Consider the following 11,762-nt stretch of genomic DNA (forward strand, 5'->3'; position numbering starts at 1 on the left):
GGGGCTCTCCTCGCCTGCCCCCGGCACCCCCGGCCGCAGCCAGCTCCTGTGAGGAGCCAGAGACCGCCCCGGCCTGACGCTGCCCTGCCCCCGCCTCTGCCTCCTCCGGGCTGCCCCGCGGGCCTGGCAGGGAATCGCAGGACAAGAGGGCTGCCTCGGGCGGGCACCCAGTGCGCCAAGCAGGGCGGCCCCAACTACCGCATCCCACCCAAGGGGGGTCTTAAAAACCTCCGAGGGTGAAGACTCCGCCACCTCTGCAGGCCCCGGGGGATTAAACCCCTCAGTGGGCCCTAGGCAAACAAACTCGTGCCCCCACCTCTGCAGATGAAATGTTTAGATTACTTTTTTCACTCAATAATTATAATGTGTCAGCTGAGCATAACTGGGCCCTGTCTTCACTGAGGGTGCCTAGTCTGGCTACACGTTAATCCAGCCCTGCTTGAAGTAACGGTTCCACTGCTTCACCACCCTCGTGAGAGGAGCGCTTTTCCTAATACAGGCAGTCCTCCGCTTACAACGTTTCACGTTACAGTGTTTCTAAACTGACACCCTGTTTCAACTTTCTGACTTGGCTTTATAATACTTGATGTGACGCCAGTAAACACGTTCATTGCATTGCCCATCTTCCTGGAGAACACCTGTCCAAACTTCCTTGGACGCTTTCTTTAAGAAAGCAGACAAGACTCCAGAAAAACCTGAAGCCAAGACTTCGGAGAAGATTCCAGCCAAGAAGCCTTCAAAACGTCCAACCAAGAGTCTGTCAAAAAGTCCAGCAAAGTCACCTCAAAGAAGTCCTTCCAAATCAGTATGACTGCTATTTACAATATAAATGCATTAATGTAGCTATATTACTCATCTATAATTGACTGAGTACAACATTCTGGGCTATTTTTGGTGAAAATAGGGTATCAGGCCTTGGTTTGGGAACCAATCCCCCATTTATAACATGGTTTCCTATGGGAAAATTGGTTCTGAGTTACAATGTTTCAACTTAAGACAGTTTTCAAGAACCAATTGTGTCCTAAGTGGGAGAGCTGACTGTATCCAACCTCAACTTCCCCCGCTGCAACTTGAGACCATTGCCCCTTGTTCTGCCATCTGCCACCACTGAGACTACTGACCAGTCCTCTTAGGCATTTCCCACCCTTGGATCTGGAGACAAACTGTGACCCTGGCCCTAGGCTTCAAAGCCCAAGATCCAAACCATTCTTTGCACTGCAGCCTAGTAGCCGCAAGCCAGAAAACCAACTACCACCTGAAGTCTCAGAACCCGTTCTTCACTTAGGCTCCTCAATCTGCAGATGGCATGTCACCTACAGCATGACCTCCCATCCGTGGAGCAGGAAATGTGCTGCACAAGAACTGAGGCTGTTCATCCCCAGAACCAGCTTCCACCCTTCAGGATGGCAGCTGCCCTGCAAGGCCTGGACTCTAAACCATCTCAGAATGGGCATTGGACAGTTTAGGACAAGCATGCACTCTTGGCACCTCTCCAACGACACTGGCTGTAGCTGGTGCTCAGGCTCAGACAGCTGACCACATCATCTATGAATGCCCTTACAGCCCTCCTTTGGGTGCCCAAGGTCTTAGTGACATTGACCATTCAACCTGTTGCTGGCTTTCTGGCCCTCATGCTTCCAACGTATGTGTGGTGACACTCGCTTCATCATCATACGAGTCAGATGGACCTGTGGTTGGTACAGAGGTAAACCCAGAACTTTAAAACCCATGCTGCCCGGTCAGGGTCTTTCTGAGTGCTTGGCCACAGAAAAATAAAGTCTACGTTGTTTTCTGTGCTCCAAAACCATGTGGAAACTGAGAGCCAGTGTTTCCCGAGGGGTGCCGAGTCTGACAAAGGGTGCCGCAAGTCTGAAAAGGTTGAGAAGTGCAAATTTGTATCGAAGTCTGTGGGAAAGGAACAAAACCTGTTTTCAAATGAGGACCCTACCCCCCATCATCACTGGCAATCCCTCTGAGAATGACTCACTGGCAATCTCTACCATGGCTCACTGATGGATCTGAAAGTGATTTAAGAGCCCCATTTGGGAGCCACCGATCCATCAGCAAAAGTTTCAGGTTGTTCTACAAGGACTAGACTGTAGGATGGGATTACACTCCTTTTCCTTCCTCTGTTCTCTGTTTCAGGGGCAAGACACTTTACCTCAAAGCAGGCCGCTGCTTAGTTGAGGTTGTAGTGCTGTTTCAGTCAGCAACCAGCTCTTCTCAGCTCTTGATGTTGGCATCCGTTTTCTTGAGGTTTGCCTTCAAGTTGTCCTTGCAGCATTTCCTCTGGCCACTGCAGGATCTCAGGCCACAAATAAGCCTGAAGTTCAATAGACTTCTGCAAAGAGATCCAGTGCAGTCTGGAAGTTTTTCTCAGCATGCACAAGGATAGGGCTGTTGTCAGCAAATTGAGGGTCAAGGATGGTTGTTCTGAATGCTTTGGTCTTCAAGCAAAAACAATCCTTCAGACCTTGTTACTAAATAACAGTGGGGGGTTTCAAATGTTCCTACTGACTTAGAAACACAAGCATGTGTATAGGACTCTGGAGAATTCTTTATGGAAACATAAAAAGAAACATTTTTGTTTGAAAGGGATGCCCTAAAAATGTCATGAGATATAGCACAGTCCCTGTCTCCATTGTCACACAGAAGTCTGTAAGGGCCTGCATGAAGCCATATTGCTTTCAAACAGGCTGCACACTTCCCCAGCTGCCTCACAATACAGAGCTCCACATATGAGTGGGATCTTTTTGTCATTACTCCACCTCTCTCCTTCCTGTTATCAGCAATTTACCTCAGGCCATCAATTTTTAGCTGAAATCCTCACTGAAATCAGCCAGGGGCCATTGTTGTTACCTCCCCACCTTATTTTTAGTCATAACATAAAACTATCAAGTAAGCATATATAATTTCCTCGCAGCTCACTGGCTCTGCTGGTACTACTATTCAAGCAAGTAAAATTACCCTTATATATGACTAAAAATCCCACCAGCTCTGCTGGTACTACTACTAAAGTAAAAGTACCCATATGTATACAAGTTTGCAAATTTGGGCTTTAGAGCTCCAGTCCTGCAGCTGATGGCACTGTTGTGCACCTTCACCACCACATAGATATCAGTATTACTGATTACTACTATCAGTATGTAGGTGCAGGTTAGTAGTTATAGGACCGGGGCTTTGGGTTGTAAACTATTCAAAGCAAGGTTTTTTTCTTTGTGTTCCTGAAAGAATCATTTGTATTTGAGCCAACAAACTTAATAAACTCACTGTAAATAATCGTGGTAAATCATTAGTAATAGCAACCAGTAGGATAAATCAAGCAACACAGGGAAGGGAAAGGACTGGATATATACTTTTCTTTTCTCAAGATTTAAAAGGGGGTGTGGGGAGTGGATGAGGTATAGAGATGCTCCAGGCACCAGGAGTTGCAAATAAATGACACCTGCATTTAACAATAGATCAACCATCCCAAACTCTGCTACAAGAACTGCATCGAGCAGCACATACAGTCTGCCAGGCTGGACTTAATGACCTGGGAGGATATGGTCCATGATAGGTGAGCTTGGCACTCCACTACGAAGGAAGCAGAATGAGCAACAGAACGTCATCACACCACTTTGGCCAACAGTAGGAGGAAATGTAGACACCAACTTGCCCTGTCATGTTTCCTGAACCCTACATGTGGAAACAGATTTCCAGGATTAGTAGTAGTCATACTTGGATACAAGTGACAGTCATTATGATTATGAACCCTTCCTCCACATGATGTACCCCTCCTCATATTGTTGCTCTTCTCTTCTTTGGGATGATCTGTTCTGCTTTTGTGGTTAGTTTTCTCCCCGTTTAAAGAAATCCTAGAGCAAAATTCTGCCAAGATACAGCCAAATAACAAAATATGTTAGAAAATGTGTGCTACCTTTGTGTGTTTAACTAGTCTATTCAAGCTTTTAAGTCTTATATGGCAATTAATTCCGCCTAGTACAAGGGTGGGCAATTATTTGGGCCCACGGGCCACATAGGGAGTTTTGCTGAGCTGTTGTGGGCCAGGTCACCACCCCCTTCCTCCCCTGCACCACAACTCACCCAAACTCCTTATGTGGGATGGGACTGTGGGTGGGTGGGGAATGGTATTTGGGAGTGGGATGGATGGGCGAGGTTGGGATCATGGCATGAGGCACAAGGCAGTGAAAGCGTGGGGCCAGGGCCAGGGCCAGGGGCATAGCTAGGATGTGCTGTCCATACGCTGCAACAGTGGACGCCAGTTCCATGGGTAAGGGGGCGCAGGGAGCAGATCACGGCTCTGCCCTGGCCCTGGCCCCGCTCTGTCACCACCCCAAGATCCCAGGACCTCCGCAACCCCGTCTGCACATCTCACTCTCTGCCAGCCCATACCCCCATCCCCACTGCTCAGCCAGTGCCCTGCCCACATAAGTCCAAGCCAGTCTCCATGGAGACCCCAGGATCTTGGGGCAGTGACAGCACAGGGTTGGGGCTGGGGGAAGACCCACAGTGTGCTCCTTGCATATCCCTACACACAGAAGAAGGGCTCAGCCCCATGCTGTCACTGCCCCACAATCCTGGGGCCTCCATGGAGACCAGTGGGAGCTGAATGGGCAGGATGTGCAGCTGGGTGAATGGGGCAGAGCCACAGGAGGGCAGGGAGCTGCATCCAGGGCAGGGGCTAGGATTTTGGGGTGGTGATAGCACAGGGCCAGGCCTTGGGCAGAGCTGCGATCTGCTCCCTTCATGCCCCTGCCCGCAGAACTCGTGCTCATTGCAGGGGCAGCTTGGCTGTGTATCTTCGCTCTGCACCAGCCCCCAGCCCCATGCTGTCACCACCCCAAGATCCTGGGGTCTCCCCAGACTGCCCACCTGTCTCGCTCCTGGAGACTGCTCCCCACCAGCCCATGTCCCCATCCCAGCAGCCTGGCCGTGTGCCCTGTCCATGTGGGTCCCACTGGCAATGATGGGTACAGAGTGGACAGGCCAAGGTACCTGGGTAGCAGGGCTGGGTCCAGTAACAGCAGCCAGAAGGAAACACCACCACTGGGGCTGCCAAGAAATGGAGTCCAGTCACTGTGTCACCCCAGCCCCACTGCACGCCTGGGGGCAGCAGGACTGGCTGCACGTGCCACAGCCCAGACTGCCCCCTGCGCCTGGCCAGGTAGGACTGAGAGACCTGCCAAGGGCTGGACAAAATCCTTCAGCAAGCTAGATCCAGCCCACCACTGTGCCCTAGTTATTTGAGATCCTTTAGTAATACTTTATGCAACGTGACTAATATGTCACAAGCTGTTTATTCCCTCCTTCTCTCCCAAGTGGGGAGAAGCGAATGCAGATGTTGAGGTTGGGGGTGGTGGGGGTGGTCGTAGCGTTTGCTTGTTTGTTCTGGGGAGGGAAGTTTTCTGGGGGGCTTTGTTGGTGGTTTTGGTTTATTTGGTTTTGTTCTTGGAGTTTGTTGTAAATACACCTGTTACTGTTAGCAGTAATATTTATTGGTAGTACTGTGATATCTACAACACTGCCCAAACACGGACCAAATGATGGTCCCTGCACCAAAGAGTTTACAATCTAAATATAAGATGATATATTAGGTGAAATCTGATATGTAGAGGAGTACAAGGAAACAGCACGTTTATGTTAGGGAAGGAAAGGGAAATGAAATGTGTCTTGTGCTTGGAGTGGAAGATGGTGAGATTAATGACGGTTCTTAGTGCCTTGCGGGGGAGGGGGAGGTTCATTCCAGAGTCTCATACTAGCTGCCAACAAAATTTGGCTTCCCACGCAGACAGGCTATACCTGTGTCATAGAGGATTCTAGGAGTTAAAGGAACAAAGTAGTGGGCAGTAGTCTTCATCCGAAACGTAAAGTCATTTTTAGAAAACCTGAAGATGAAGACTCTGAAAAGCAGATTTGAAATTGTACATCAGAGTGGAGGACATGTTCAGAGTTGCCTGTGTTGATGAGGAGATCCACTGGAAAGGTCTGTGTTAGTTTGAGTTTCCTTAGTGCGTCACCCTTCATATCCGGGTACACTGCATTGCTCTGAATGGTAACAAGTTTCGAATAACCATTGCTGAGTAAAAGACCAGATCCTAGCTAACTTGATCTGATAGAAAGCATTACTTGTAGATGCTCCTTGGTGAAAGCTCAGCATCAGCAAGGTGTCCAAGAATACTAGTGAACTACAGATTGAATTAACCACTCGGAAGCGGGTATCTTCAATCAAAGGAAACTGCACTGTGGTGTGAACTCTTCCAAGTATGAAGAACCCAGGCAACTTTGGAACTAAAACGCGTGGCAGTTCTCACAATGAGTGTCAATTAAAAGGCAGAACTTCATCTACTGACCTTTATGGTATGAGTTTAACCAGGGAAAAGTGTGTACATATTTTGATGTCATTATTAATTATCATGATGCATAAAAGAGGAAATAAATTAACACAACAATTTTATTATTCAGTCCACTAAAACTAATGAATAATAACCAGTTTTTAACAAATTAAAAAAAATATTATCAATCAAAGAAATTGTATCTTCATTGCATTTGAAGCAAACGATGGACAGAAAAATATCAGACAACTGACTATTAAGTAGCAAGAATCTGTTAGATGGATTCCCATGAAAGGATTCCACCTGTTACGTATTCTGGCCCTATCAACACCTTGAGATGCAAAAATCATAGTTAAATGTAGCTAGTAATGTTTCTTCTGCTTTTATACACTCTATACAATGACCTTTTTCTCCCTGTACAGTCAGTATACAGGTTCTTTATCTTTTATACACCTGTAAAAAGAATATAGCTTTCTGTTTGCAGCTCCTCCCAGGAAAGTTACTATAAGTTTTCAGCTGATTCCTACTCATCCTACTTGCCAACTAAGTTTTGAAACAGCTCTGCAAAGACCAGTGGAAGATACACCAATCAAAGACAGTCTTGTCAATAGTAAACACAGAGAATACATAAACTGCATCTTGAAAAATCATAATATTGGGCATAATATCTGTCTTTTGAATTTTTGGACTGACACACAGATCACATTTACCAGCTTACTTCACAATGCTAGAAACTTACTTTTTGAAAAAATGAAAGCTGAAATTCTCACATATCCAAGTGATTTCAGGAGCTGAAGTTTGAGGAGCTACACTGACTATCACATGACTCGCAGTGAAATCACAAAAGTTGGTAACTTTGCAAAGACCGCAATGGAAACCACTTAGATGTGGCTCTGGAAAATTGATAGGTAAAATATTACTGTATTCTAGCACAGGAAACTTTCTTTAGACCTACAGAATCCTGAACTAGTTGCCTACCAGATAAGACACAACAAGAGAACATTTTCAGAAACTTTAATCCATTTTTTCCTCATATTCAGTGCTAATATGTCTGTCAAATGCTACGTATAGTAAATTTACTTCTACAGCAAGGTTATAAACCTTGCTAATATCATGGACTGATCCCTTCCTTAGCCAATTTTATATTAATCTGCTTATGACCAGTTGTTAAGTCCTTATCCATAACTCACTCAAACAAAACTCGTACTGAAATCAATGGAAATTTTAGTAGGATAAAACACAGAGGTAGAGCAAAATCAAGCTGTGGATTTTCCTTTCCTTTTGGGAATTTTATATCTGGTCCAAATCTTGCTGCTCAACCTTTGATTCTTATGGAAGGTTAAAGGAAATGGTTTGGGTTTGGATTCTTCCCTTTATGGTGTTGTTGTATTCTAATAAAAGCCATCTGTCTCTAATGCGTGCAGGTGTTACGTTTTCAAGATACACAATCAAATACTATTATTGTAAGATTTTTTTGTTGTTCCTAGCTGCCCCATATCTCTCACCTTCCTGATTTTTCCTGTTGGAGAACTAGTTTGTTAGCTAGTCACTTTAATCCTCTGCTTAGTTTGCTGTGGAACAATGTCTTTCACTGATTCATTTCTTGTGGGGATTTCCGCTCACTGGTTGGTGTCTCTGCTAGTCCTCAGAGAGTCTCTCTCTCCCTTTTTAGAGGCAAAATCTCTTTATCTCTTCCCTCATGACCTCACTGCATGTTTGGTTTTCTGACAGACTGCTTCTGCTTTACTCTGATTTTCTGGTCTCCAGGTGCTGGTTAATTCTCTATCTCATGTTGATTCTTGCAGTTATGGGTGGTGAAGTCTAATTGTCTCTATTTTCACGGACTTCTGGGCCTTTCAGGTACATGGTGCTGGCTTCTGCATTAGGAAACTAAAGAACAAAGGCCCCAAACATTTTATTTTTAATTAAACTTATCCCAAATCATAATTCAGAAAGTCATGCCACTGAAGTCCATGGGAGTTTTGCTGTTTACTTCATGAAAAGTTGCCCAGCTGCACTGGCCTTTTGGGGTGGTTTTCCTTCCATGAGGCTGTTTTTTGCTGTCTTGTCTCTAGTGGCTTTGTTTTGCTTTATTGTTTCTCACCAATACATGTTAGATACTTTTCTCTCGCTCTCATTTTTTTAATTCTTTTAATTGCTTTAATTGATTTTGGCTAGACTAGCTTCTATCTATTGCATCACATGTTAGATCTGACCTTGTTCAGGGCGTGTTTGTATTAGTGGGTTGATGCTGTGCTGTATTTGAACTAGCTGGACCTACAGGAAAATAGAGCAAAATCCAGACTTAGGCTACAGACTGCGGAAAATCTTCATGTCTGGTCCCTGGAGGGTGATTCAAAGAAATGGGAATAGGCATCTAAATTCCTTAGACAGTCAAGGAGAAGAACTTCCTGATGGTAACTCAGAAAGCCTCAACATGGGTCAGACAGCTGCTTAGAGGTAGTCTGCAGGAAACACTGACCACAAGGATATGTCTGAATTCCTGCTGGCCCTGGAGTTTGGGCACCCTGACTCAGGACTGCACAGGCTGACTCCATCTATGGAGGCTGGAATCTTTTTTTGATGCATAATTGAGCCAAGTGGCTTAATTAAGCCCACCTTTGGCTTAATAGTCTGGAGGTTAGAACACTTGTAGAGGAAGACCTGGGCTCTAGGTCTTCCTCAACCTCAAGGGGGTCACCTCCTGAGAGAAGTGAATAGTTGAGGAACATCATATTTTTCATCTCCTGAGATGAATATTGAGGATATCTATCTTCTAACCGGTTGAAATTGAGCACTGTACAGACAAGACTTCAATAGCCAGTGGACCAGGAGAGCAAATATGGGTAGGGCATTCAGCTGAGATGAGGAAACCTGGGTTTTGCTCCTAGCACTCATGATTCTTTTTTTTTATCCAATGACTGTCTAATATAAAATGTAGAAATAATCCAGGAAGTATGGAACCAGAGTTCAGGACTTTCTCTTCCCAGGCAAGTACCTTAACTATTGGGTACAGAGCCATGCCCACCCTTGCTTGTTCAATTTTTGGCCCCATGATTGTTGCATTCTTGGTTACACAACAGCCCAGCTTCAACAGAAGGAGTGAAGCATGCTCTTACCTACCCTACTCTTTAGTCTGATGACTCAGTTTAAGGAGGGGCTATAATCTAGTTTTTCCACTTTCTGTCTGACCCCTAGCCTGTTATACAAAGGTGCATGGCTCCTCCTCTGACCACAAATTTGAATAAAAAGTGGCTGTGGCTGATTCATTATGTACTGAACTCAATGCTATCAGGGTTCATTACGTGTGCCCACAGCATGTTTATTGAAATAGGACCCTCTGGGAACTTAGATGATGGAGTCAGGTCCTACTCTATCTCACATCTAGTTCACAGTGGAACTTAGATGGAAACGAAGGTGCCTAGACACTGAGATTGGGGCACTTCTGTGCTTATGTAGAAGCACAAATTTGGGTGTCTAGGGTACTTTGCACCCTGAAATGTTGACACAAAATTAATGTAGATGCCTAATGAGTTTGGTGTCTTCTGTGTGCTAGATCACTTTTTGCAACTTAGGTGTCTAAATTCTTCTTACTTTCTGCTGAAGTGCCTAGTTTATCAATCTGTGGATTTAGACCCTTTACCCCTTAGATTTCAGGTATCTAGTGGTAAGTATTCTGGGCTAATTTTGTAACCAGAAGCATAACTAGGATGGGGCTCGGGGAGCACCAGCTATGAGTACCCACCTAGAGGGGACACAGGCATGGACCCCTCCCCCAGGGAGCCTTTTCCACAGCAGAGACAGTGCTGCACAGCAGGCACAGCCCCATGCCCTGCAGTGTATCTGTAGGAGAGGGGAGTAAGTAATGTGAGTGGGATATGCCCCACTACCCAGGCCTTGCTGTGGGAAGCATAGCCCTGAACCCAGGAGAATATCAAGCAGGGGAGAAGGGAAAGTGAGTGGGCCACCAGGAATGTCTCTGTGGAGTCCATCGCAGCTGAGTTGCTGCATTAGCATACCCTGTCCCTCAGTCAGCAACCTAAGCTCACATAGCTACAGCAGGAGCTGCAGGAGCTGCCTCCTGAGTCAAGAGAACTGGGGCAGATATGATTCCACTCTTCAGCCCCCACTCCTGCTCTTCAGAGCTCAGCACAATTCCCCCCAGCCCCACTCCTCTGCCCCAGGTGCTGAAATATCTTGCTATGCCTCTGCTTGCAATCCCTATTTAGGCATAATTTCCATGCGTGTCAGTGGATCATAGGAAAGTAGGGCTGGAAGGGACTTCACAAGGTCACCTAGTCCAGAATTTCTCAACCTGTGGGTCATGACCCAAAAGTGGGTCACAAGAATATATGAAAGGGTCATGAAAAAACTTTAAAAATAGATCAACAATCTTTAAATATGGATTCTCCTTTAAAGGAGAAAAATGGGGGAAACTATGACTTTCCCCTTGCAAGCTGGCAGAGTTCTAGCCTGTGAGGGGCTGCTTGGGACCCCCCTTGCCCCACACACACCTCCTCTGCCCACCACACCCACCTTTTGCCCTGCACAGTGGGGGGCTGGGATGGAGGGTAGCGGGTCGGGAGCGAGGGGCTCTGGGTCAGAACTGGCCACTAATGGTTACAAAGGGGTCCTGGTACAACAAAGGTTTAGAACCACTGATCTAGTACACCCCCTGCTTGAGGCAGGATCATCCCTGATTAGATCATCCCAGCCAATTGTCTGTTTAACCTACTCTTGAAAATTTCCAGGGATGGAGATTTCATGATTTCTTGTTTTGCTTAAGCACAGTCAGGAGATTTGGGTCTATTAATGGAGAGACCCTCTATTTCTCTTGCTCTGTCGCTTAGCACAGTATACAACTGTACAAAATATTTGGGGAAACACATTTTCCCAAGGCTCCCAGTTTTATAAGCAGAAAAATATGTAAATAAGTCAACTTATACTATGGCAAATGTTATGTAATCTTTTTTAATAAATATTTTTTGTATTTATGTATCTAATGAAGCATACACTCCAAGAGCTATGGTCTCTTGTAAAGAACAAACACTTGCTTTTCCCAAGGGTAAATTACAGCGTATGAAAATTACTACCCTACTCTCATCCTATAACTGCATACTTGAATAATAATCTGGTTTTGGGGACCCACCCAAAACAGCGTTTGACTTCTGTGCACACTCAAAACTTCTTCTCAAACTCATACTAGCCACACTGATGATATGAGTGCCTTAACAAAATTAGATATGTTCATTCAAACAATTAATGAAAAATGGAGAAATAGGAAGGGTACAAATTAAATGTTCCAGGTGCTACTCTAAGGGGATGCTGCAGTATCCCATTAAGTTTAGTGGGTGGCACCGACAGCCAAACAAGAGCTAGCTGCAGTGAAGCAAGCAGACAGTATTAGTTGGGATAGAAGCTAAAGAG

This window comes from Gavialis gangeticus, unplaced genomic scaffold, assembly GCF_001723915.1.
Source record: "Gavialis gangeticus isolate Ggan-Ray unplaced genomic scaffold, GavGan_comp1, whole genome shotgun sequence".
Lineage (NCBI taxonomy): Eukaryota > Metazoa > Chordata > Crocodylia > Gavialidae > Gavialis > Gavialis gangeticus.